This window comes from Schistocerca gregaria, chromosome 5 (assembly GCF_023897955.1).
Source record: "Schistocerca gregaria isolate iqSchGreg1 chromosome 5, iqSchGreg1.2, whole genome shotgun sequence".
Taxonomy (NCBI): domain Eukaryota; kingdom Metazoa; phylum Arthropoda; class Insecta; order Orthoptera; family Acrididae; genus Schistocerca; species Schistocerca gregaria.
Window position 1 is genome coordinate 556878924 of NC_064924.1, and position 27177 is coordinate 556906100.

At 38.7% G+C, this 27177-nt stretch overlaps 1 protein-coding gene across 2 annotated transcripts in view; it reads right to left on the bottom strand.

Annotated features, from left to right (window-relative positions):
* LOC126272699 (intraflagellar transport protein 74 homolog) overlaps positions 1–27177 on the bottom strand; it is a 205929-nt gene that overhangs the window by 124432 nt on the left and 54320 nt on the right. The gene's annotated exons all lie outside the window — the stretch shown is intronic.

The window sequence follows — 27177 nt, forward strand, 5'->3', positions numbered from 1 at the left end:
CAAATAAACCACAATTCACAATTCAGAATAGTGTCAGGTTGATTTATAATATTGCTTGTGGCCAGTAAGATATGATCTAAGCCAGTTGTTAGGCATACCTCTGATACCAACACTGTCAAGTTTTTGCAGCAGCAGGGTACTGTCTATGCTTCCAGAGCACTTACACCAAGGATGTCCATCTCAGAGTTCCAAGCAAGTATCAGTGTGGCAAGTGAGCATCTATCACACAACGTTTCGACTTCAACACCCGAGATGACTGAGACATGCGTAATTCTAGTGAAGGAACACTGTCAGATAGAAAGTGTTGATGACAGCAATCATGAAGAAGAAGAGGAAAGGAATATGAGGAGGCTGTTGCAGCTGCTGTACAAGGCTGGATGCTGTCACAAACTACTTTTCATTGTTTAATGTACACAAGTCAGTTATTACAAACATAAACCAACTGGAATGACAACTTCAGTCTAACTCTTCTTGATTTTTTTTAAAAAAAAAGTAAATAATGTGTGGTGTGTTTATTAAAGGCTGATGACTGCTATGTTCAGTTTGAGTGGCAATGTTTTGACAGCTTGAGCAACGTCTGTTCTAGATCTATTACTCCATGAAGTTAAATCTAACACCACCACTCCCTTATTAGATTGGTGTACAGATTCAGCCTTGCAACTCTTATGATTTATCTCAGCATCCAGCTATGTTCTTCCTCAGCATCAAACTTCTTTCTTCCGAGCACATTTATATAGGTGAAGTGGCTATAAAACAAAACATTGCTTCTCTACTTAAATAACATGTAGATTGGTTCCAATTAACTCTGTATATTGTCACAAGCTTCCATAAGCAGTTACACTTACATGGGAAGTTACTACACCCAGAACCAACTATTATTATGGTCTCAAAAACCTCTCATTAACATGTCTGTGAAGAGTATAAAACAACCAACACTTATATACATCATATTCACCTTCCTTGGCCCCAGAGCTCCTTCATTCTTCCTTGGTCCATGCAGATTACAAATGTTCTCCAGCGCGTACATTTCACACTTATTGAGTAGTACTTTGCTACAGTACGTGGCCTGATGTTTACACACTAATTGTGACCACGCACATCTTCATGCTGAGCTTTATATTTGACATATGTGGTACATGCCCTTCCATGAATGGCATGGATCACTACATATCCCACCACTAAGGGAAAGATGTCACAAGCATATACTTAACAATTAATCAATACGAACATACATATCCTCTGATTAGTATTTTCATTAACTCTGCTGTTTCATATTTAATAGTTCCTCTACTTTAGCTAGTAAAGTGACATTGAGTGAACCATAATGAATTGCTGACTTTCAGATCTTTAACCGAAAGCATTCATTACACACAATTTTAAGATCAAATATCAAATCCCACCACTAAGGGAAAGATGTCACAAGCATACACTTAACAATTAATCAATACGAACATACATATCCTCTGATTAGTATTTTCATTAACTCTGCTGTTTCATATTTAATAGTTCCTCTACTTTAGCTAGTAAAGTGACATTGAGTGAACCATAATGAATTGCTGACTTTCAGATCTTTAACCGAAAGCATTCATTACATACAATTTTAAGATCAAATATCAAATTACACAGAGACTCAGATACTTGCAGTAAACTACTGAGTTAGCTTTTTTACTTTCTCCTCATCTTAAGGCTACACGCTCTATGAAACTCCATGTATTTTCCGCTTTTCCACTAAAAGATCTCCTGTCTGTTCCCCCCCCCCCCCCCCCCAAACTTCCTTTCCTTCTTAACGTTGGCTTGTCATTTCTGTATCAAACTTATTAGTAGGACATCCTATACTATTCCTCCCTCCCCTTCAAACAGTGACAAATCTAGCAAAAGAATACATCAAATCATTTTTGTTTGTGTATAGTCTATAGGAATGTAATCTGTGTGCGTGTGCGTGTGTGTGTGTGTGTGTGTATGCGTGAGAGAGAGAGAGAGAGAGAGAGAGAGAGAGAGAGAGAGAGAGAGAGACATGTATTACTCACAAATCCCAAACCTCAAACACAAACCCAACTACAATACATCAAATTAATATGAAAGTTAACAAAAACCATCCGTTACATCCTCGGTAATCATGACATAATATGCCTTGTACCGTATTCTTCAAATACATAGCCAACTAACTTTTTTTTTCTGCCAAGCAGTTAACTGTCTCTACTTCTTTACCATTTCCATGTTGTATAAACCTTTCTCTTTCTGCCTTGTTGGCTCTACCAAATATAATGATTTGGGGTGTGGTACCTCCTCGGCTGTGTATGGGCCAACATAATTGGGAAAAAAAATTTACTTGTCAATTTCTTGAGGTATAAACTCACATGATGGTCAGTAATTAGTACTAGATCTCCAATATTAAATTCTGGTAATCGAGCCTGTGTATTAAATTGTTTCACTTGTGAATCCACACAGTCTATCATGTTTTTCTGCAGTTGTTGACTTATCTACTCTATTGCTCTAGTTTCAGCGTGAGGACAATAAACAATTTTATAAAAGTTCACCTATAAATGGGTTATCCATTATTCCATAGTTTACAATCCTGTTGTTAAATGTGGTGATTCATAACTGTCCCTTGGGATTCGGGGATTAACTGTGCCCAACCTGTATGCCTCATCGAACAATAGGTCCTACACAGCCTAGCAATTTCTTTCTTTATGCCTTCACACAATTTGAGGGCAGTATTTCGAGATTGCAGTGGTCTAACATTTTCCCATGCTAAAAGCCCTTTACATCCTTTACTCACAAACTGGGTGCCATTGTCTGTCAACAATCTACATGGCTTTCCTATATCTGTGAAATATTCCCCTAGACATCTAATCACGGTCTCTGTGTGTTAGCATGCTTAACAGGATAGAGTTTAACATACTTACACCACCACTCAAGTATCACATATTTATAAGTTTACCCCCACCCCCTACTCTTTGATAATTGGCCAAAGAAATCAGCAGCTTGAGGTCATGTAAGCCTTTAAGTATTATTGGGTATAACTTATTCGTTATCACTTGATTGTTGTCTTTCCCCTCTTGGCAAATTTCACTTGTACATAATACAGACAGTACTGTTTTAATTAAGTTCTGAAAGAAGTAAAATTTTACATGTTGAACACATTTTTGTAACCAAAGTGTCCATACCCTTGACGAATAAATGTAATTCCATCAAGTTCTAAAGATTTTGGTACACACAGTCTCCACTTGAGCCTAATTTTCTTTACTCTCAAAAAACGAAACATAATTTACCATAATCCATTGTACTACATCGTTATCAATTGTCCCTGCTTCATCTAAGATTCTCCACTTATCCTCAAAATATGGATCATCAGTGACGTCCTTCTTCATTCTTCCAGCTAGGTTTCTTACTTCATTATTAGTATAACATATTGATAAAAAAATTAATGCTGAAGGTAACTTTAGGACCTTCCCTTCTTACTAAATCATTCATGCTCAAAGGTTAAGTTTGATAACATATCAGGAACTAGATTTTGTGAACCCTTTGTATACTTAATTCCAGTCTGATATTCTTGCAAAAATAAGTACCCAACATATTAACCTGCTATGTAGTACTCGATTTCCCATAAGGGAAACTAGTGCTTGGTGATCAGTATACACTATTATTTTAGATCCCGAAATTAGAATTTGAAATTTTTTTATGCTCCACACTATAGCAAGTAATTCTTTCTCTGTTGCTGTGTAGTTCAACTCATGTTTGGTTAGAGCATGACTCACAAAAGCTATAACATTCTCCCATGCTAATATACACTCTCCTCAATACAACTCATGTGCTATTCCATACTCTGAGGCACTAGTATTTAAAAGGTTTGATTTGATTTAATTTGATTTCTTTATTAATCCATGTAACAATTTACATTGTGTGGATTTCGTCAGCAATATACAATACAATATACCTACAAATTATGCACATAAAATTAATATTTACACAAATTTTTAAAGTATGTTACATTAGTTTTATATCCTTATGTAATTTTCTTATAGTACTGTAAAATTTTGGATTTCATATTTTAATTATTTCCTCATGTATTACAATGCAGGCTACTTTAATTTCACTACATGTTTTAATTCAGATAGTCCGTTACTGCATAATAACTTTTATTTAATAAAAATTTATTTTAGTTTTGTTTTGAACTGTCCAATTGTGTCAATATCTTTTATATTTTGGGGTAATTTATTATACAATTTAACAGCATTGTACAACAAGCTCTGTTGCGTTTTAACTTTATTTTTTCTCTCTAGATGCAGATTGTATTGGTTTCTGGTTCCATAGCTGTGTACTAAAGAATTTTTAACATAGCAGTCAATATTTTTCTTTACATACATAATACTTTGAAAAATGTATTCACAGGGGACAGTTAGGATTTCCAGCTTTTGGAAATGTTCAAGGCAGTGAGCCCTACTGCCATTCTTGGTTATTATACGAATTGCTCTTTTCTGTAATTTGAAAACTATTTGAATATTTTTACTGTTGACTGCCCAAAATATTATTCCATAGGTAATAACAGAGTGGATATAAGAAAAATATACAGATCTGACACATGTAGTATCACACACTGCAGTCAGAATTCTAAGAGCATAGCATGCTGTAGCGATTCTGTTACTAAGTATTTTAATATGTTCCTCCCACTTTAACTGATTATCAACATGCATACCAAGAAATTTTGTGTAGTCTATACATTCTATAGTTTCATCGTTTAATTTAAAGTTGTTATAGTGTGGTTTTTTGCAGACATAGAAGTTTACAGCATTTTTTTTTTTTTTTTTTTTTTTTTTTTTTTTTAATTTAGTGTTAGTTTATTATTGGATGCCCACTCACATACACTGTTTAGTGTTTGTTCGGCTTTTTCTTTCAGTGCATCTGGTGATTTGTCATTGATTAGTACATTTGAGTCATCTGCAAACAATATTGTTTGTCCATGCTTGATGCTCTGTGGGAAGTCATTTATGTAAATGAGGAATAGTATTGGGCCAAGGACACTACCCTGTGGGATACTTATATTTACATAATTTGGGTCTGAAGTATACTTTACAATATAGTTTGAGCGACTTGAAATATGTGAGATTTCAGTTATCTGTCTTCTATTTTTTAGATATGACTGGAACCACTTCTTCACAAGTCCCCTTATTACCAGTTCATCTAACTTATTTAACAATATGTTGTGGTCTACTGTATCAAACGCTTTAGTTAGATCAAGAAATATACCTGTTGTGTAGTTCCCTTTATCTAACGCTTCTAGAATGTGTTTTGTGAGGTGTGCTGTTGCTGATTCTGTGCTTTTCCCTGATCGAAATCCAAACTGGTCAACAGACAGTAAGTTGTATTTATTTAAATAATTCATTAGCCTATCTTTCATAATAGTTTCTAATATTTTTGCAAAGCATGAGAGTAGAGAAATTGGCCTATAATTTTCAATTTTTCCTGCATCACCTTTTTTGAAGAGAGGTAGTAATTTAGCATATTTTAAATAGTCTGGAAAGTAGCCCTGCTTGAAAGATTGATTTATAATATCAACTAAAGGTGGAAGTAGGCTCTTGATACAGTCCTTAATTATAAAAATGGGGACTTCATCCAGACCAGCTGAGTTTTTGTTTTTCAGTTTGCTGACTGCTTTGTAGACTTCTTCCTGTGTTGTAGGGAATAACACCATCGAGTGTTATACACTATTATTTGGCTTTTTGACCTTGTCCATCTGTGGATGTTTTAAAATGGGTGCCTCTACTAGTGCTACTTTAATCTCATTAATGATCTTAGACTCTTCATCTAGGTTTTTTCTTCAATTAATAGCTTAGGATTATTCATTGGGTGACCTTGAATATGTTTCCTATAGAATCCTGCTAGTCCCAGAAATGCTTTCAACTGTTTCATTCTTTTATTTCTCTTATCCTGTCTGGGTCTGACTTTATTCCATTTATGCTAACCAAGTGGCCAAGAAACTTCAGTTATTCCCTCCCAAAACTCAACTTTGACAGTCTTAGAGTGATTCCTTTAACATAAAGCCTTTCTAATGTTCTAACCAGTAAACCACAATGTTCTTCCCATGCCTTGGACACTAGGAGTATGTCATCTATGTAGATTATTTGTTCTTTCAATAAATCCTTACCCAGTGCAGAATTCTTCCCACACACTATTCACAAGTTGAACAGGGTTAAAGGGATCAGATAGTGGTACCAAAAGTACCCTCCACTACACACCATTAGGTGGCTTGCTGAGTATGATGTAGATGTAGATCCAAGGCTCTTATGAATGCTGACACTGAGGTATTTAATTAAAAAAAAAAAAAAAAACACTCTAAATTAGTATTTCTTTGAAGTCTCACCAAATTTAACTTGCCAGTACCCATGTGTCTGATCCATCAAGCTAAAAGACTTTGCTTGCTCAAACTTCATCAATATTTCGTCTACACCGATTGGTCAATCTCTTTCAGGTTCTATGTGAGAGTACGTGCATTCAATATTAGCTGTACTCCCCCCATTTCTTTACGCAGTACTAACAATGGGTTATTGCATGCACTAGAACTCCTTTCTGTTATTCTCCCTTCTAACATTTTATTAATCTCATTACCCAGTGCAGAATTCTTCCCACACACTATTCACAAGTTGAACAGGGTTAGAGGGATCAGATAGTGGTACCAAAAGTACCCTCCACTACACACCATTAGGTGGCTTGCTGAGTATGATGTAGATGTAGATCCAAGGCTCTTATGAATGCTGACACTGAGGTATTTAATTAAAAAAAAAAAAACACTCTAAATTAGTATTTCTTTGAAGTCTCACCAAATTTAACTTGCCAGTACCCATGTGTCTGATCCATCAAGCTAAAAGACTTTGCTTGCTCAAACTTCATCAATATTTCGTCTACACCGATTGGTCAATCTCTTTCAGGTTCTATGTGAGAGTACGTGCATTCAATATTAGCTGTACTCCCCCCATTTCTTTACGCAGTACTAACAATGGGTTATTGCATGCACTAGAACTCCTTTCTGTTATTCTCCCTTCTAACATTTTATTAATCTCATTTTGTACAGCTGATCATACACTTAATGGAACCCTATAGGTTTAACAGAAAAAAAGGCGATTCATCTTTGATCTTAAAACTACTTACATAGTTACCAAGTACTCCAGGTTTATCTCAGAAAACTTTACTGTACTTCATCAATTTATGGTATAGATCATTGTTTTAAAACTCAGTTAACAGATCAGATTCATAAGCATTTGTTCTTATTAGTTCCTGTAGTGCACTTTGCATATCAAAAGTGTTCTCTAAATCCATCATGGTGCTCGTTACAAGAAGGCAGATGCTATGTGTGTTGGTATTACCAGTAACCTTCCTACTACACGGCATTACAAGTACTTGGCCTTGATAAGAACATGCTAATATCTGTGCTGAAAAGTCCATTATTACTTTAAATCTTACCTACCTAGTAACAACTGCAAATTTAGACTAGGCACTACAAGGGCATGTCTGCATAAACGTAAAATTGTTTTACGCTATTGGTAACCTCACTTCGTGCTTAATTTGTCTTGCTTTGCTTCCAGTTATTCCTACTACATATACCCCAGTAACCAATGGTACTGGACACATTCTCTTATGTTTTAATACTTTGAACAAAGACTCAAACACAATACAAATTTAACCTCCCGAATCTATGTACACATTCACTTCCTGATTATCAACTGTTCCCAAAGCTATTGGTTGAGTAAACTCTATACCTGTTTCTTTGTCTTCTTCAGCAAATAAACACCTTCGTAGTGGTGTTGCCGCACTAAAGGCAACCAACATTTTTTCATATAGGCGTACACTTAGTTAGACATGTCCTGAATCATGACCCCATGACCAGACCATCAATCATTTTCCACTACTATTGTTGTTTGGTTTGTAGAGAAAGGCTGCACAACTCTACCACCTTCCTTTAGGCCATTATTTGTAAATTTTTGTGTATCAACACTTCGTATTCCCTAACTGTGTTGTTTGGATTTACTATTCTGATTTTTATTTATTTTACAATAATCAACAATTTGTTTTTTCTGGTATTTATGGTTACATTTATCTCCTTCCTGGCAAGTATCTTCATGACTGAGGCTATTGCATTCATTTTTCATCATATCCAGATTTTCAGCAAATGACAGCAATTTATTTATGGTATACCAATCTCTACATAAAATTACCTTTCTTACACGTACAGTAAAGGCCTTCCAATACCTTTATAACAATGAAAACAATCAATTAATGACACAATTATTTAATGGGATGGACAAAAAATCTACTCACAAAGCAGCGGCAGAACACACATATAAGAGACTGTTGTAATTGGCAAACTTTTGGAGCCAGTGGTTCCTTCTTCAGGCACAAAGGTTGAAGGCGAAGGAAGACAGGTGAAGGAAAAGGACTGCCGGTCAAGGAAAAGGGGTAGATTTCAGGAAAGTCACCCAGAACTGCGGGTCAGGAGAGACATATGGTACAGGTGACGGAAATCTTCCGTGGTATCAGAGCTCCTTCACTCTTATTTGCTCCACGGAGATTACAAACATTCTCCAACAGGTAGACTCTACACCTGGTTATTAATACTTTGCCACAGTATGTGGCCCAGTGTTTAAAAACTAATTGAGATCACGCACATCTTTATTCTGAGCTCTATATTTTATGTACGTGTTATGTGCCCTTCCATGAATGGCATGGATCACCACATGTGTCCTGCAAAAAGTGTGATGTATGTGTATGCTGTATTTAAATTTTTATCTGATTATTGGTAAGCTTGTTATTAAATAGTTGTTACATCACTTAACATGCTTGAATTATGGTTCTGGGTCACTCCTTCTGTGTACCTAGGCAAAACTCCTGTTTGAGCAAATCTCCTATTTAATGAAACAATATTTGGTTCCCCAGTGATTCGCTAAAAAGGGATTTTACTGTACTTCCATTCATACTTAGTACAGCCTTAACACCACCCTTTTCGTAATAGAGCAGCATTTAATATCATCCTTTAAGCTTTCCGTCCTCTCAGTCCAGAAACTAAAACCTATATAGCTTTCCTTATTATTTCTCCCCAGCCAGACCACGTAAGTTTCCCCCTCTGAGCTCCTCTCAGATAATTAATAAATTCTTTCTTTCTTCTTCTCTGCAATAGCATAATCCACTCTAAATAACATACACAATAAAATATGAATAACATTGTCCCTCTGCTGAATGACAGTTACAATTTTTACTCTCTTTGCACTTACAAACATTAGTCATGCCCCACTATAAAAAAAACCTGACCTTATGGACACACAATATTTAAATCTTATCTTCACACATAACAGACTCACTCATTTATTGACTAATGTTGTTCACTTCAACAAACATCTTTTGCCTCTGCTTTTCTTTGCATGACATTTCACAGCTTTCAATAACTTGAACTTCACTTAAAAAGAGTGAAAAAGAAGATGCAGCCAATTATAGACCTACTATTTTGCTATGTTTATTTTTGATAAGAGTAGAAAAAAAAATTTTTTCAGAAGTTACTCAATTTTCTAGGAAAGAGAAACATTTTATCCACAGCTCAATATTGTTTCCAGAAAGGGTGATCAACAGCAACAGCAGTATTTGAATTTCTGGGTGAAGCGCTCCATATTGAAGTGCTTGATAGTGAAGACTTAGGTGTCTAACCTTTTAGCTTACATGAGCTAAATAGAATTTAAAAGAACTCATAAAGTTCCCTTTATGTGAAGTTGTGAAAGTTATGAACTCTCATACACAAAATGTCATATTAATTCCACCTTGCCATAAATCATAAATTAATAAGTTCTTAAATACTAAAATGTTTTAACTATATACCTCCAACTACCCACCCCCCTTTCCCCTCACACTGTAGTGGTTATTGTTAGAGTTAAGTATATTATGTGCAGTCCAAAAATGCTGATCCATCGCCAGAGTGCCAGTCTACACCACTGTGACAGCAGCACATATTCTACACCATCGCGATGCCTGCACACAGTCTAAACTACTGTGTTGTCATCGTGCAGTTGTCGACGACCAGACAATCGCCAGCAAGCATTATGACTGTGGTGAGCTACACCAGTATTTCACTTCAAAACTGTTTTTGTGGGTGCACTGTGGTGATTTGGTAATATTTATGAGTTTCTTTACGCCAATGATAAGGAAAATTTCAACAGAGGTTAATACACAAATGATACTACAAAGATTGGGAGACATACAAAGACAGTCAAATGGAAAGTTCTCACAAGTAACAGAACAATCTCATGAAAAAATTTTGGGGATTGGTAAGACATTCATACATATAATAGAAAATCATGATAAATTTCAAGAGATTATTAACCATAATTTTGTGCAGCTATGACAAGAATTGGAAACTCAGATTATACTCACTGATGAAGAGGTACATGAGCCTTTAGGACATAAGCTATATCAAAGTCACAACATCTTAAGAGGAGAAATACGCATCAAAATCTTGAAACAAAGTGACTTAATTTAGGAAGAGATACATGAACATATTAAAGATTTGTGTATGGATGTAGATAGTTTATGTAACTTTGCAAAAACAGAATGTAAGTTGATAAGAAATGATATGTCAGATGCGCAAATACGCACAGAAATTATAGAACAAAGAAGCGACAACAGAGATTCTGTATATTTAAATGAGATACAGTCTGGTTCGGAGAAAAAAATACAAGCACTGTTAGATCACAAATTTCAGGAGACTTAACATACTTTAGGGAATGGGCAGCTTTCCAGGGAGGTACTCACTAAAAAAACCAATGAGTTTAAAAGACTATGAGATGAATTGGCAAAACGTAGAAGGGAATTAACAGAATGTAAAATTAAAGGTAAATCTGTCAATGAAAAAACACTATTAGAGGAATTACAGCTGGGAAGTGAAATGAACTTTTATAAGCATTTTCAAAGTTTAAAGCAGAAGGGGGATGTACATCCTGCAAGTATTTTCCAGGTCATTACCACAAGAAGGCTCTATAAAGGGAGATTTCATTTTGAACCATTTGCTAGGGGATTCTGCTGAGCGAGTAAACGCCCACTCGGAAGAGTTTACCTTGTCGGACGATTTTCAGAAGAAATTCAAAGAAATTCAAGTATAAATGTTGCTCTGAAACAATACAAGAGAAATTGACACTAGAATTATTACAGTGTAGACTCAAAAAGTATATGGAATGGCATCTAACAAGATCTAAGCATTTAGATAACCTGATAGCTGAACTGCATCTAGCAAAAGTATTGGCAAAATTATTTAACTGGAAAGATAAAAAATCTACTCACAAAGTGTTGGCAGAACACACACATAAAAGATTGTTGTAATTGGCAAACTTTCGGAACCACAGGCTCCTTCTTCAGGCAGAAGGGTTGAAGGGGAAGGAAGAAGGGTGAAGAAAAAGCACTGGACAGGACTAAGAAAAGGGGTAGATTTCAGAAAAGTCACCCAGAACTGTGGGTTAGGGGACACTTACTGTATGGGCTAAGGAGGAAAGAGTAGAAAATAATTTTTCGTCAGAGGCTACTTGATTTTCTAGAAAAGAGGAACATGTTATCCACAGCCCAACATTGTTTCCAGAAAGGGCGATCAACAGCAACAGCAATATTTGAATTTCTGGGTGAAGTGCTCCATGGCGAAGTGCTTGACAGTGGAGGAAAAGTAACTAGCATATGCCTCAATCTGTCTACGACATAGGTGTCCACCCTTTTAGCTTACATCAACTAAAAAGAATTTTAAAAAAGTATTAAAGTTTCCTTTATGTGAAGTTATGATAGTAATGAACTCTCATATACAAAATGTCATATTAATTCCATCTTGCTTTTTTGGAATAAAGAATCATAAATTAATAAATTCTGAAATACTAAATTGTTTTAAACTACACCTCCAACTGCCAACCTGCCTTTCCCCTCCCCCCATAGTGGTTATTGTTAGTGTTAAGTATATTATATGCAGATCAAATACTAATCTTCTTCCAATGTGGCTTGTGTAAGCTAAAAGGTTTGACACTTATGGCTTAGACATATCAAGGCAAATGCCAGTTACTTTTTCTCCACTATCAAGCACTTCACTATGGAGCAATTCAGTTAGAAATTCAAATACTGCTGTTTCAGTTGATTGCCTTTTCCGGAAACCGTTTTGGGCTGTGGATAATATGTTGCACTTTCCTAGAAAATCTAGTAACCTATGATGAAAAATTTTTCTACTATTTTCGAAAATACAGATAGCAAAGCAATTGGCTATTATCTCCTTTCTTACTCTTTTTAAAAGAAGTTCAGGTTTTTGAAAGTTATGAAGTAACATACAAAGAAAAGGGAAGGCAAACGTTTTTTGTTGAAGGTGACAACTTTAGTTAATAAGTGAGTAAACCCATTTTGTGTGAAGGTAAGATTGTGTGTCGATGAGGTCAGGATTTTTTATAGTGGGGCATGACTATTGTTTGTAAATGCAGAGAGAGCAAAAAAAAAATGTAATTGTCGTTCAGGGGAGGGTCAGTGTTATTCCTTTATTTAAAGTGTATGTTATGTAGAGTGTATTATACTATGCAAGAGTGGATTACGCTATGCAGTTAGGCTTCTGCCGCCGACCAGTGTGTCAGCAGTGTGCAAGTAGTAGCAAGTGGCTTATTTAGCGTTCATATAAGTGTAGTAGTCAAGTTGAAAATTTGTTTGAGTGTTCTTAGTGCTCTAGTTTAGTTAAATCCGTCAAACCATTGTTTAGTTTTGTAACTAGCAGGGGCAGATCTGCATTTTAATATCTGTGATGTGTAAAGTCGCGTAGTCATCTGTCATTTGTTTATTTCTTTCAAATAGTCTTTGTACGTTACTGACAGTAAAGTTAGCCTCCTGCCGCTGAGCAGCGTGTCAGCAGTGTGCAAGTAGCACCATTACTGCATTTGCTAGGCAGTCTTGTATTTTAATAACAGTTTTAATTTTGTGTTGAATTGTTTGTGCTCTCTGTAGATTAGTTCAGACGTTCTTTGCACAACAGTATTCAGCATGGATACGGACTACGACTGCTGTGTTCGGATGCAGACTGAGTTGGCATCCCTTCACTTCCAGCTTCAGGCAGTGCTGGCTTCGGTCACACAGCTTGAGACTGTTGCCAATGGGCATCACTGTGGGGGTCTGGACGGGAGTTTGTCGGGGACGGTCAGCTCGTCCCACGCATCCCCCGATCGGACTACGGCTGTGGCTGCCTGGGATACTGCCCAGAATGAGGCTGACCCCTCACCCGTGGTAGAGTGGGAGGTCGTCTCAAGGTATGGCAGGGGGCAAAAGACATTCTGGAGGCAGAACAGAAGGCCGCTCCAGTTTGTCTGATGAACCGGTTTCAGGCTCTATCTCTGGCTGATACTGATCTTCGGCCGGACATGGCTGCTTGTCCTGTTCCAGAGGTTGCCCCTCAGTCTGCAAGATCCGGGCAGTCGCAGATGGTGGGCTTACTGGTAGTTGGGAGCTCCAACGTCAGGCGCGTAATGGGGCCCCTTAGGGATATGGCTGCAAGGGAGGGGAAAAAAAACAATGTGCACTCCGTGTGCATACTGGGGGGAGTCATCCCAGGTGTGGAAAAGGTCCTTCCAGATGCCATGAAGGGTACAGGGTGCACCCATCTGCAGCTTGTCACTCATGTTGGCACCAATGATGTGTGTTGCTATGGATCGGAGGAAATCCTCTCTGGCTTCCTTCGGCTATCTGATTTGGTGAAAACTGCCAGTCTCACTAGCGGGATGAAAGCACAGCTCACCATCTGCAGCATCATCGACAGGACTGACTGCAGACCTTTGGTACAGAGCCAAGTGGAGGGTCTGAATCAGAGGCTGAGACGGTTCTGCGACCTGTGGGCTGCAGATTCCACAACTTGAGCCATAGGGTGGTGGGGTTTCGGGTTCTGCTGGATAGGTCAGGAGTCCACTACACACAGCAGGCGGCTACATGGGTAGCAGGGGTTGTGTGGCATGGACTGGGCAGTTTTTTAAGTTAGATGGCCTCAGGCAAGTACAGAAAGGGCAACAGCCTCAAAGGGACATGCGGGAACCAAGCAACAATCAGAATTGTAATTGAAACTGTCGAAAAGTACCAGAACTTCAAGTGCTGATAGAAAGCACTGAAGCTGAAATTGTTATAGGTACTGAAAGCTGGCTGAAGCGAGAGATAAATTCTGCCGAAATTTTTACAAAGGCACAGACGGTGTTTAGAAAGGACAGATTGCATGCAACCGGTGGTGGGGTGTTTGTCGCTGTTAGTAGTAGTTTATCCTGTAGTGAAATAGAAGTGGATAGTTCTTGTGAATTATTATGGGTGGAGGTTATACTCAACAACTGATCTAGGTTAATAATTGGCTCCTTTTACCAACCTCCTCACTCAGCAGCATTAGTGGCTGAACAACTGTGAGAAAATCTGGAATACATTTCACATAAATTTTCTCAGCATGTTATAGTCTTAGGTGGAGATTTCAATATCAGATATAGACTCGGACACTCTGATGTTTAGGACGGGTAGTAGGGACAGAGCATCAAGTGACATTATATGGAGTGCACTATCCGAAAATTACCTCGAACAATTAAACAGAGAACCGACTCATGGAGATAACATCTTGGACCTACTGATAACAAACAGACCTGAACTTTTCGACTCTGTAAGCGCAGAACAGGGAATCAGTAATCGTAAGGTCGTTGCACCATCCCTGAATATGGAAGCAAATAGGAATAAAAACAAAGGAAGAAAGGTTTATCTCTTTAGCAAGAGTAATAGAAGGCAGATTTCAGACTACCTAACAGTTCGAAACTAAAATTTCTCTTCCGACACTGACAATGTTGAGTGTTTATGGAAAAAGTTCAAGGCAATCGTTAAATGTATTTTAGACAGGTACCTGCCGAGTAAGAGTGCGAGGGACGGAAAAAACCCACCGTGGTTCAACAACAAAGTTAGGAAACTACTGCGAAAGCAAAGAGAGTTTCACTGCACATTTAAATGCAGCCAAAACCTCTCAGACAAACAGAAGCTAAACAATGTCAAAGTTAGCATAAGGAGGGCTATGCATGAAGCGTTCAGTGAATTCGAAAGTAAAATTCTATGTACTGACTTGACAGAAAATCCTAGGAAGCTCTGGTCTTACGTTAAATCAGTAATTGGATCGAAACAGCATATCCAGACACTCTGGGATGATAATGGCATTGAAACAGAGGATGACATGTGTAAAGTTGAAATACTAAACACCTTTTTCCAAAGGTGTTTCAAAGAGGAAGACCGCACTACATTTCCTTCTCTAAATCCTCACACGAATGAAAAAATGGCTGACATCAAAATAAGTGTCCAAGGAATAGAAAAGCAACTGAAATCACTCAACAGATGAAAGTCCACTGGACCTGATGGGATACCAATTCGATTCTACACAGAGCACGCGAAAGAACTTGCCCCCTTCTAACAACTGTGTACCGCAAGTCTCTAGAGGAACGGAAGTTTCTAAATGATTGGAAAAGAGCACAGGCACTTCCAATTTTCAAGAAGGGTAGTTGAGCAGATGTGCAAAACTATACGCCTATATCTCTGACATCAATCTGTTGTAGAATTTTAGAACATGTTTTTTCTCGCAAATCATGTCATTTCTGGAAACCCAGAATCTACATGGATTCTGCAAACAGCGATTGTGTGAGGCCCAACTCGCTTTATTTGTTCAAGAGACCAAGAAAATATTAGATACAGGCTCCCAGGTAGATGCCATTTTCCTTGACTTCTGGAAGGCGTTCGATACAGTTCCACACTGTCGCCTTATAAACAAAGTAAGAGCCTAAGGATTGAAGAGTTTTTAGCAAACAGAACACAGCATGTTGTTCTCAATGGAGAGACATCTACAGACGTTAAAGTAACCTCTTGTGTGCCACAGGGGAATGTTATGGGACCATTGCTTTTCACAATATATATAAATGCCCTAGTAGATAAGTGTCGGAAGTTCCAAGCGGCTTTTCGCGGATGATGCTGTAGTATACAGAGAAGTTACAGCATTAGAAAATTGCAGTGAAATGCAGGAAGATCTGCAGCGGATAGGCACTTGGTGCAGGGAGTGGCAACTGACCCTTAACATAGACAAATGTAATGTATTGCGAATACAGAAAAAGAAGGATCCTTTATTGTATGACTATATGATACTGGAACAAACACTGGTAGCAGTTACTTCTGCAAAATATCTGGGAGTATGCAAACAGAACGATTTGAAGTAGAGTGATCATGTTGGTAAGGCGGGTGCCAGGTTGAGATTCATTGGGAGAGTCCTTAGAAAATGTAGTCCATCAACAAAGGAGGTGGCTTACAAAACACTCAATCATCCTATACTTGACTAATGCTCATCAGTGTGGGATCCATACCAGGTCATAGAAAAGATCCAAAGATGAGCGGCGCATTCCATCACAGGGTTATTTGGTAAGTGTGATAGCGTTATGGAGATGTTTACCAAAATCAAGTGGCAGACTCTGCAAGAGAGGCGCTCTGCATCGCGGTGCAGCTTATTTTCCAGGTTTCGAGAGATATCGAATATATTGCTTCAACCTACTTATACCTCCTGAGGAGATCACGAATGTAAAATTAGAGAGATTCGAGCGCACACGGAGGCTTTCTGGCAGTCGTTCTTCCCGCGAACCATACGCGACTGGAACAGGAAATGGAGGTAATGACCGTGGTACGTAAAGTGCCCTCCGCCATACACCGTTGGGTGTCTTGCAGAGTATAAATGTAGATGTAGATGTAGAAGAAAGAAAGAATTTATTAACTGTCTGAGAAGCTCAGAGGAGGCGACTTATGTGGTAAAGCTGTGGAGTCTATTTAAGTTTTACTTTCTGGACTGAGATAATCCATAGCTTAAAGGATGATACTAAATGCTGCTCTACTGCAAAAACTGTGGTGTTCTGGCTGTATTAAAAATGACTGGAATTACAGTAAAATCCCTTTTTACCGAATCACCTGAGGACCCAAATATTGTTTCATTAAATAGGGGATTTGCTTAAACTCGAGTCTTATCTAGGTACGCAAAAGGAGTGACCTGGAATCATAATTCAAGCATGTATGAGTGATCTAAGTGATATTAAATCACAAACTTACCAATAATCTGGTATAAATTTACATTCCAAATACACGAATATCGCAATTTTTGCAGCGCACATTCTTTACTTTTTAAAAAAATCAAGAAGAATTATTTGTTTTCTCTTTACAGAGTATTGCAATGGCAGAAGTTGTCACTCCAGTTGGTTGATGTTTGTTATAATTGACTTGTGGTGTCTCTGGTGCAGAGCGCACTATCTTTGGGAACCTTTTTCCTTTGGACTAGTGAATCTGGCATGAACTTTCTGCTCGTGATATGTTTAACAGCCATAATTGTCGTATTACAAGTGTTCAATAGATGTATATTTCATATCGAAGTGAGTTATGTCTCTCAAATAATCTCCCGTGATAACCACAGTGGTGACCCCGACACTGTCGACGTCTCATCCAGTGTATTTGTGCTTGCTTTTGTCATTGACTTACATCGCGTGCCAGACTGCATTGTTTATGCCACAATGCATCTACCTGTGACTTTTGGTGTAAGTGTAATGGGCCCCATTAACTCTGCCGATTGCAACCATGAGTGAACAAGTGTACCTCCTATGAACTTGGTTAAAAGTGAACAGTTATTTATGCCCCGCCATGCCGGCGGCCACGTAACCTTACCCAGTTCAACATGGCAGCTGCCTAGTGTGGCAGCACAACAATAGCCACAACATGGACAGTGTCCGCCACCTAACCACAAAATGGAGGGCGTTCCAGTAAAAGACATTGTGGTCTATCCTTTCCTTCATGTCCATCCTTACCTTCACAATGGTTTGGTGCACCAGCAAGTTTCCAGGACTGGCTTTCTGATCTGTCGTACGTGCCCACCCAGAATGAGGACTTACGCACCCACATTGCCTCTGCCTCTGCTGAATTGTCACATGAATGGCGTACCATACATCATCTATCTGCAGCCCTGCAGCGAGGCAGCCCAGCACACGCCCCAACAGTGTCTTCTCACCAACCTGCTCCAGTGTCGTGCATCCCCCCAACCTGCTGTTTTTCTCGCATCACCGCAGACAAATCTCAAAACACACCTGCAGGCATCTCTCCAGATGGTTCGTGGTGCTTCACTCCTGCATTGTGCCTTCCATCACCGACTACAGCCAACGCCTCTCCTATGTCACCTCGGTTCATCAAGGTTAGGTAACTGACATTGCCTGTGGATATCTTCTTGACCTCTCAGGCCGGCTCCCCTACACGATTATTCGCCATCAATAATGGCACTTGCCATAAGATTCGACCCACCGACGTCCTACGAGTTCAGCCAGACGCCTTAATAGTTTCAAATTTCTCTGTGCCAAGGAGATCATTCAGGATCTGTTGGCTTTGGGTGTCCTCCGCCCCTCCGATAGCAACTGGTCTTCTCCGATTCACCTTGTTCCCAAAAAGGACAACACCTTACAAATGTGCAGGGACTACAAATTCCTTAACGCCCGCACCATTATCGATAACTAGCCCATACCACATATCCAAGATTTCACACAGTTGCTTCATGGTTCTCCATATTAGATTGTTCCAAAGTGTATCACCAGAGTCCTATGCATCCACCGGGTATTCCGAAGATGGCCATCATCACACCCTTTGGCCTATTTGCATACTGTTACATGCCTTATGGATTGAAAAATGCTCCACAGAAATGGCAGCAGTTTATTGATTCCATTTTGCTTCCTCTGCATTTTGCTTACGGATACCTAGACGTTATCCTTATCAGAAATGATGTTTATAGGGTTTCCTCTGAATGTGCAGGGAATTGGTCAATAATAATACTTTCCCTGCTGCTGCACTGATTCTGGCATCTAAACGTCTGAGAAATTTCGTTAAGACTTCTGATGTCATCCAGGCACCTCTGTTGTACTTATAAGCACAGGGTAGTGTCTTAATGCTTTTAAAACACCTGGGAGTTTTAAATTTCCCTATTATCAGTGGTGGCAACTTCTCACTTCCATCACTTTTTACACATAATAGCACAGTTGTCCTTTTTTTGTTTTTCTTACCTCTGTGGCATTTTTCTCTCTTAATAGAATAATTTTTCACAGGAAGTAAATTGTAACAAATGGCTACTTCATCTGCGTTAAAAATGTCTCTGGGCTCATAACCCTGTATTAATTGTGGCAATGTAGAGTTCATCCAGTGATTTACATTTTGTATGTTCACACTTGAGAGATTGTAGCACATTGAAATTTTCAACTCGGATCTTCATCGTGGTTTCCTGAGCTTTTTCTTCTAGAACTTTTCCACTTATAGGAATTCTGCCACTTCTCATTCCTTGAAACTATTTTGAAAGAATAGTTTCAACATTACTTAACACTGACTTGAGAATGTTCTTTCTTTTACAGCCACAGGAACCGCTACACTCAGCATTTAATAAAGCTTGTTTTTGAGAATGCCGCACACTGAAGATGGTGCCAAATTGTACATTTCTGCCAATCCAAAAGTTTTATATTTAGATTGTCTTTGACATTATGGATTATTACCAGTTTTTGCTCAATCGTAAGATTCCTACGGTCACATGCCATAACTCCACATAAGTATAAATCTTATAAATTTGACTCCAACAAAAGCAACACTATACGCCTTGCCCTTCATGTGACTGTGACGTCAGCTTACATGATCAGAATTGCATTGTAGGCAGGGCAGAAATCACTTTCTGGATTGCTTGACACTTTTTCCAGTATCACTATAATGTAATTCAATCTATATTTGTATCAAATGAAGAAACTGATTACCATATACTGCCATCACATGACATGAAGCACGACCAGTGTAAAACTAAAATAAATCAGAAACTCACTTGGATATATTAGGAATTGCCTAAAAACTGGATTTTAATTTGCAGTATGTTTCGTGTTTATTCCTTAAAAGTGTACATTTTCTTACAGTGCAATTCATTAAAAGAGGGGAAGAATAACATTGTCCTTATAGTAGTTTCACCAGGATTGATGGAAATATTTGTTAGAAGTGGGAGTTCCTTAAAAGTGGGTTTGTTAATTCACAGTTTTATTGGATGAATGTGAATGTCATGTGTCACATCCTCTTAACTACATGAGGCTTTCAAATTCCAGTTGTTGGATGTTTACATGTACTTAACTGACTGGAGAAATGTATACTACTAGACGTAAGAATTCACATGTTTTCCTTTGGTATGTGGACTAATATGACAATGATAACTGATGATGAAAACACCAGCCAGTGTGATCAATACCATTATAAAGATGTATATATCTACATTTTCAGATTTACTGATAGAAATTATATAAAACTTCCTGGCAGAATAAAACTGTGTGCCCGACCGAGACTCAAACTCGGGATCTTTGCCTTTCGCGGGCAAGTGCTCTACCATCTGAGCTACCGAAGCACGACTCACGCCCGGTACTCACAGCTTTACTTCTGCCAGTATCTCGTCTCCTACCTTCCAAACTTTACAGAAACTCTTCTGTGAACCTTGCAGAACTAGCACTCCTGAAAGAAAGGATATAGTGGAGATACGGCTTAGCCACAGCCTGGGGGATGTTTCCAGTGCACACTCCGCTGCAGAGTGAAAATGTTATTCTAGAAATAATATATTTGTGCAAAAATCATGTTTGCACTTACTAGACGGATTAATGAAGATATCAAATGTTGAACAAAAATGTTAAATGTAATAAGCGACCTGTCTATTGGTTGACCACTATTTAAATATGGAAGTCTGCATGGAAAAGATTTACTGAATAAGTAAGAAATAGTTTTTATCTGTTCAGCATGGATTAGTGTTAAAAAAGATAATAGTTAATAGGAATTTAATTAACTTCATGCATGCTAAAGAGAGAGCTGCATCAAACCAGTCTCAGGATTGAAGACTACCACACACATGCTAAAGAAAATATCTGCATTTGGGGAGGCTACTGATAGTAACACCTTTTACTGCATATTTTCAGGTGAATTTAGTTTGCAAGCTGCATGTTTCTGTCTGCTCAATATGCAGATAATTTCTTTTCAGCTCTCAAATATACTGTAATTTATATAATTTTTTTAAAACTGTATATGAAAAGAGAGTGCAGAAGTTAATTATGGTATTATTTAGTTTTTCAAGCTACAACTAGTGTGTATAATATACGCTGAAAGAGAAAGAGAGAGAGAGAGAGAGAGAGAGAGAGAGAGAGGGAGGGAGGGAGAGTCACTCCACAATAAATGAGATTATTGCCGTTTGTTGAGAATGAGGAGGACTCGATGGACAGAACACAAAACTGTAGACAAGAGTGAGATCTGTAACTGAGTGAAAAAAACATAAATAATAAATAGCACTGGTGAGTTTTTTTTAAAAAAAATTCAGTGGCAGCAATGTAATTGTAAAAGATATAATTATTCTTTGCTTTTAATACTGTTATCATCAGGAGGGTAAAACTCGTACAGGGACTTTTGGCAAAGCAACATTGGTTTGCTTCCTGGCCACTTGGAATGCACCATGTTTACCAATCCTTCATCATCTCATTTCTTATTGGGTGATTTAAAGTCTTTCATATTTCTTTTCATTTCATGGTAAAGTGAGGCTGGTTTCATCTGATTACAAGTCCTTGTATATACTGCATTTTTTTTTTAATTTCATTGCAAAAATATTGCTCACATTCTTCTTAAAATTTGCTCACACCTGTCATATAGGCTGGAATTCCATATTTGTTTAAAATAAAACAGAATTTGGTTTCATTGCACTGTGTTCTGTGGCCTAAATATATCTTCCTGCTTAGGAATCTGTGTCTGAACTGCCCAATTTAAGTTCATTGTAAGCATTTTGCTCTTATTCTACTTTTTTATTGTCACATCCATTTTTTATACTTTCTCACATTTAATAGAGATCTCCATGTTGCCAGATTTTGACAAAATTCATATTAAACCTTATTACATCTTGTTACAGGATGTGTAAGTTATTCTGCTTTGAATGGTGATTTTGAAAAGCAAAATACAGATTTTTGCACAATATTTTCCCATATTTGAAGTTCACTGTGAGGCCACTAGGAGTGTTGATGTCATTCTCTGCTTCATTACTGCAACATGGACAGTACACTACTTTCAGTTTGGTGTTGTGGATTATCAATGAAAAAGATTCTTCATTGTTAAATGCCAATAACAACAAGAGAGATATGATTCAGATAGACAGTTTGAAATGGTATAGAGAGAAATAATTTGTAATTTGCTACATGCTAGAATACAAACTAAGTTAGTGACTACTTCTGTATTTTTGCTATCCAGATGGCAATTCAGTTACAGCTTTAAGTAAAAAAAAATAATTACGAGAGATTTGCTGTTGATGTATATGTGGGGACCAATTACATCTTTAAGGAAGCAGCATAGCTTTGCATCTAGTCACGAACAAGTTAAAAATCAAATTCACGTGAGCTGGATGCAGGTCTGACTTGTATTGTCACAGTGGCAGTTTATCAATGATAAGTCTGCCCTCCTAGCACATGATATGGGAAGTGCCTATAACATTCTGTAAAAATTTAGATTTGTGTTTTTTTCTGCAATCCATGGACTGCGCTCATTAATTCTCCCCTATTTACCCTGCAAACACTGATAGCAAAATTATGTGCCCAGAATACAACAGAAATCTTTCACAGAGACTGTATTCTCTATTCTAGGCTGTACCATGTACATCCCGACCCCAATACCTCCGTCTATTTCAACCTGTCAGTATACCAGATCATATCATCTGAAAACTATCATGGAAAATCCCGGATGGAATGTAACAGTATTATGAAAAGGGTTGTTGCTACTCACCATACAGCAGAGATGCTGAGTCACAGATAGGCACAGCAAAAAAACTGTCACAATATAGACTTTCGGCCAACAATGCCTCTGTCGCAAATAGACCATAAAACACACAAACACAAACACACATACACACACACACACACACACAAAACTCACACACATGACTGCAGCCTCTGGCAGTTGAGGCTGTGTGTGTGTGTGTGTGTGTGTGTGTGTTTTTTCGACAAAGGCCTTGTTGGCTGAAAGCTTATATTGTGACAATCTTTTTGTTGTGCCTATCTGCGACTCAGCAACTCCGCTATATGGCGAGTGGCAACTTTCCTTTTCATAACATTGTTGAATAGTATCATGGTTCATTCTTAGACTGCTCCCAGCTTCCAGTTGTTACAATTAAAGATTTGTTGAAGCAGTTGGCAGCTACTGTATAGTCAGCCTGCATTTCCACTAACCATTCCTACATTTACCACATTCATGATATATTAATGCGAGATCCTGGATATTTTAAAGATTTCCGGCTGTTAGCCTGCATGCCCCTGCCACTGCCTCCATTGTAACACAAAGGTGTAAGGGGGGCATGTCCAACATGGTCTCGCAGATCCACATTTCAGCCATGAAGCAGAGCCATGAAGCAGAAGTTTTTTAGCTGTCAAAAGGCAGCATGTGAGTCGTACCAAAAGAAGATCACTCAGTTAGAGGGACTGTTAAGAGGCTGCAAATTCACGTGTTCTAATGGACAGTGTCATCAATCATATGCTTCCTCAGTAGTTAGAGTCATGGTTTTAGTGCACGCTTTTGACGGAACATTGCAACGTGATCTCCTTAAACTAAATGACCTATCACTTGATGTGTGTCTCTCAGTTATTTGTGCATATGAAAGTTCCTCTGCTCTTCAGTGTCACTGTAGGATCCTGCCTTCATGTTTGCTTCCAAGTCCGCCTGTGGACCCCAATGGCCATGCCACAAGCAGGATGGGGTGTCCTCAACAGGCTGCCAACAGAAGCCCCATGCATCATGCATGTAATGTTTCATACAACAACCACACTAGGAAAGTAATTTTTGATGTGTGAGATGTAGCAAAACAGGACATAAAGCAGAGGTCTGCTGTTCCTGCTCACACATGAATGTGGATTATACTCAGCTTGTACTGGCCCAGAACCAGGCAGAGTTTGAGGATCCTTGTGTAGCAAACGTCCAATCTGTCCTTGCCCCTTCAGCCAAGCACGACATTGGGGGTTCAAATTGATGGAGTGGCAGTGTTCTTACTAGCTGACACAATAATTGACTGGAACACATAGAAATAGGTGGAGACGCCACTCTCGCATCATTCTGAGGAGTTTCTGCAATGATGAAATGTCTGTGACAGGTTTTTTCCATGGATATCTGTGATATAAAGACAAAGCAAGTATGGGTCACATTCTGGTTGTCACTACCCTGGGCACCTGTAATTTGCTGGGTACGGATCTCTTTCATGCCCTGAGTTTAGAGATACAGGCCACAGCACCAACAGTGCATTCAGTGGGTAGACCACCGCAGGTACAACATTTCATCAAAGATTCCCCATGATTTCCCAAATAAGACAGGGATAAACGACTTTGAGGCACACATTACCATGTTACCACACCCCATTCACAAGTTTTGTAAAGCCAGTAATGTTCCGTTCGCACTGCAGAACAAGTTCCACAGTGAACTTCAACACCTGCAAGAGGACGGGATTCTGTCCCCAGTGCCAAACAGTAGATGAGCGCACCCATTGTCTTAATCAAGAAACCCAATTCGATGATTCACATTCTGTAGGGACTTTAAAGCCACCACACTGCATAAGTGGTCATCACCTCAAATGCAATCCCAAACAGTGGAAGATATATGACTTGTCTCGCTGGAGGTAGTGTGTTTGCCAAGACTAACTTAAAGGATGCCTATTTGTAGCTCCTCCTCGACAATGACTCTAAGAACTTACTAGTGATCAATATGCTGTTTGAACTTTTCCAATGTAATTGATTGCCCTTAGGCATGTCCAGTGCACTGGCCATATTTTAAAGATATTTCGAACAGTTAATCAGACAAGTTCCTGGCACAGCCAACTATCTGGATGATATTTCAGAAAGTGAATTTACATTGCAACTTGGACAATCATGAATTCTTTGTAAAGCAAGTGGAGTACTTGGAACATACAGGGCTTCATGTTTTATAAGCCCCAACCCTAGGTGGCAGCCACAGCGGAACAGTTATTTCAGTTCTTACGAAAAGAATAACATGGAAATGGACAGACCAAAGTGATCGAGCCTTCCCCATTTGGAAACAGGCTCTTCTCAAACCTAGCTATATAATAGCATATGATCCAGCAAAGCCACTGGTCCCTGCGGCTCTGACGCATCTGATTACGGGATGGGTGAGGTGATCTCACACATGGTGAACGGGGTTGAACACCTTTGTTTCAATAACTTTCAATCACACACAGAAAAATTACAGCCAGATCAAGAAAGAGCTCCTTACCATCATATTTGGCATCATGAAATTCCACAACTACACATATGGCCACCAGTTCATATTCCTCACTCCTTTCGCTCCTGCGCTCATCAACAGCTCTTCCCACCAAGACTGCTCGATGCTTACAATGCTGGGCCCTCTTTTTATCAAGTTACTCCTATGATATCCAGTTTCGTTTGACTATGCACCGTGCTAATACAGATCTTCCCACCTGTTTGCCAGCAGGATCAGATCTTACCTTTGACGAAGGCCGAGGAGTGCTTCCACCTGGATTTCACGGTGGAGGAAGCCATCAACCACCTCCCTCTAGATATCAACAGCATGAAGCACCACACAGCACAGGACCCGGTCCTTGTCAAGGTCTTCAGATGCATGCAGTATGGGTATCCAGCCAACAGAAAGCAACTACATAACCCAGAACTTCAGGCCTTCTGGGATCGTCACTACGATCTCTCAACATTACAAGGGGTTGTACTGCTCCAAGGGGAAAATACGCGAACATGTGTTATATCTCCAGCTTGCTCCAACAGAAGGCCCTGGAATTCCTCCACCAGGGACACTGGGAGGTGGTGCTCACAAAACAGCTGGATACACATCACACATACTGGCAGGGAATGGAGACAGCCATCACAAACATAGTTTCTGCTTATACAACTTGCCACTCCAAGCAAGAAGTCCTGCCCTTAAGTGTTTCCAATGGCCATCCACCTGAGCTGCTTAGTCAAGTATTCATCTGGATTTGACTGGTCCCTTTCTGGGTTCCTCTTGGCTCACTGTGATAGACACAAGCTCTGGATATCCATTTGTCTCAAGAATGCCTTCCATCACTTCCACTGCCACTATCCAGACTTTAAAACCAGGATATTTTCCTTAGAGGGTCTCCTGGAACTATAGTAACAGATAGTGGTCCCCAATTTACATCCACAGAGTTCCGGGAATTTTGTAAAGTTAACACAATCACGTTAGTGTCCATATAGCCCTGAAACCCCCCCCAGCTTTCTAACGGCCTGGTGGAATTGGAATGTTTTGTAAGAACTTTCAAAACTCAAATGTCCAAACTCTGCTGATGCACATTCCCTTTTTCTATCCCTTTAATGAGGACACTCTCAAGAGGGGGTGTCACTCATTGAGAAACTACAAAATTGCATGGATGCCCATTACTTTCCCAACTACCGACCATGCTCCTGACATTCCTGTACATACATTGTATAGCACCACTTACTGTACTGAAGAAAAAGATTCTGTAATGATGAAAACATAGTTTTGAAGATGGCAACAGCAAACTGCTGACACCAGTAATGTATATGAATAAATGATTTTAGTGATCTTAGCAACTGAAAATTTACTCAGTGTTCAAGTTATACTGAAATAATCAGACAAAAAGAAATGTAATAAGGTATCAATTACAGTACAACACACAAGGAAACTAAGTAAAATGTTGTGTGAGTCAAGGTACCTCTCTGATTGTCTTATGCTTTGTATCACACAAATGGGCTAATACCCTGGAGAAATCTGCTAGATCAAGACTATTTTCCTATGCAGAAGAAAGTTATAATACACATTTTTGTTGCATGACATACAAATTCTAGTAAAAAATGAATCACTGTATGCAAAATACTTAGCATTCTCAGGTTCTAGTATATACCAAAGTGTACGTCTCCTATATGAAACTTAGGCCAGGGTCCACACATACAAAACCAAAAACAGAAATTTGATGAATATCACTTTGAAAAACCATTAAAATTTTACATGAATTGGCTATGTGTTTCTAAACAAAGTAGGCCTACCACAAAATAAGAAATGGGCAAACAGACAATAAATTTAAAATGGTAATACAGA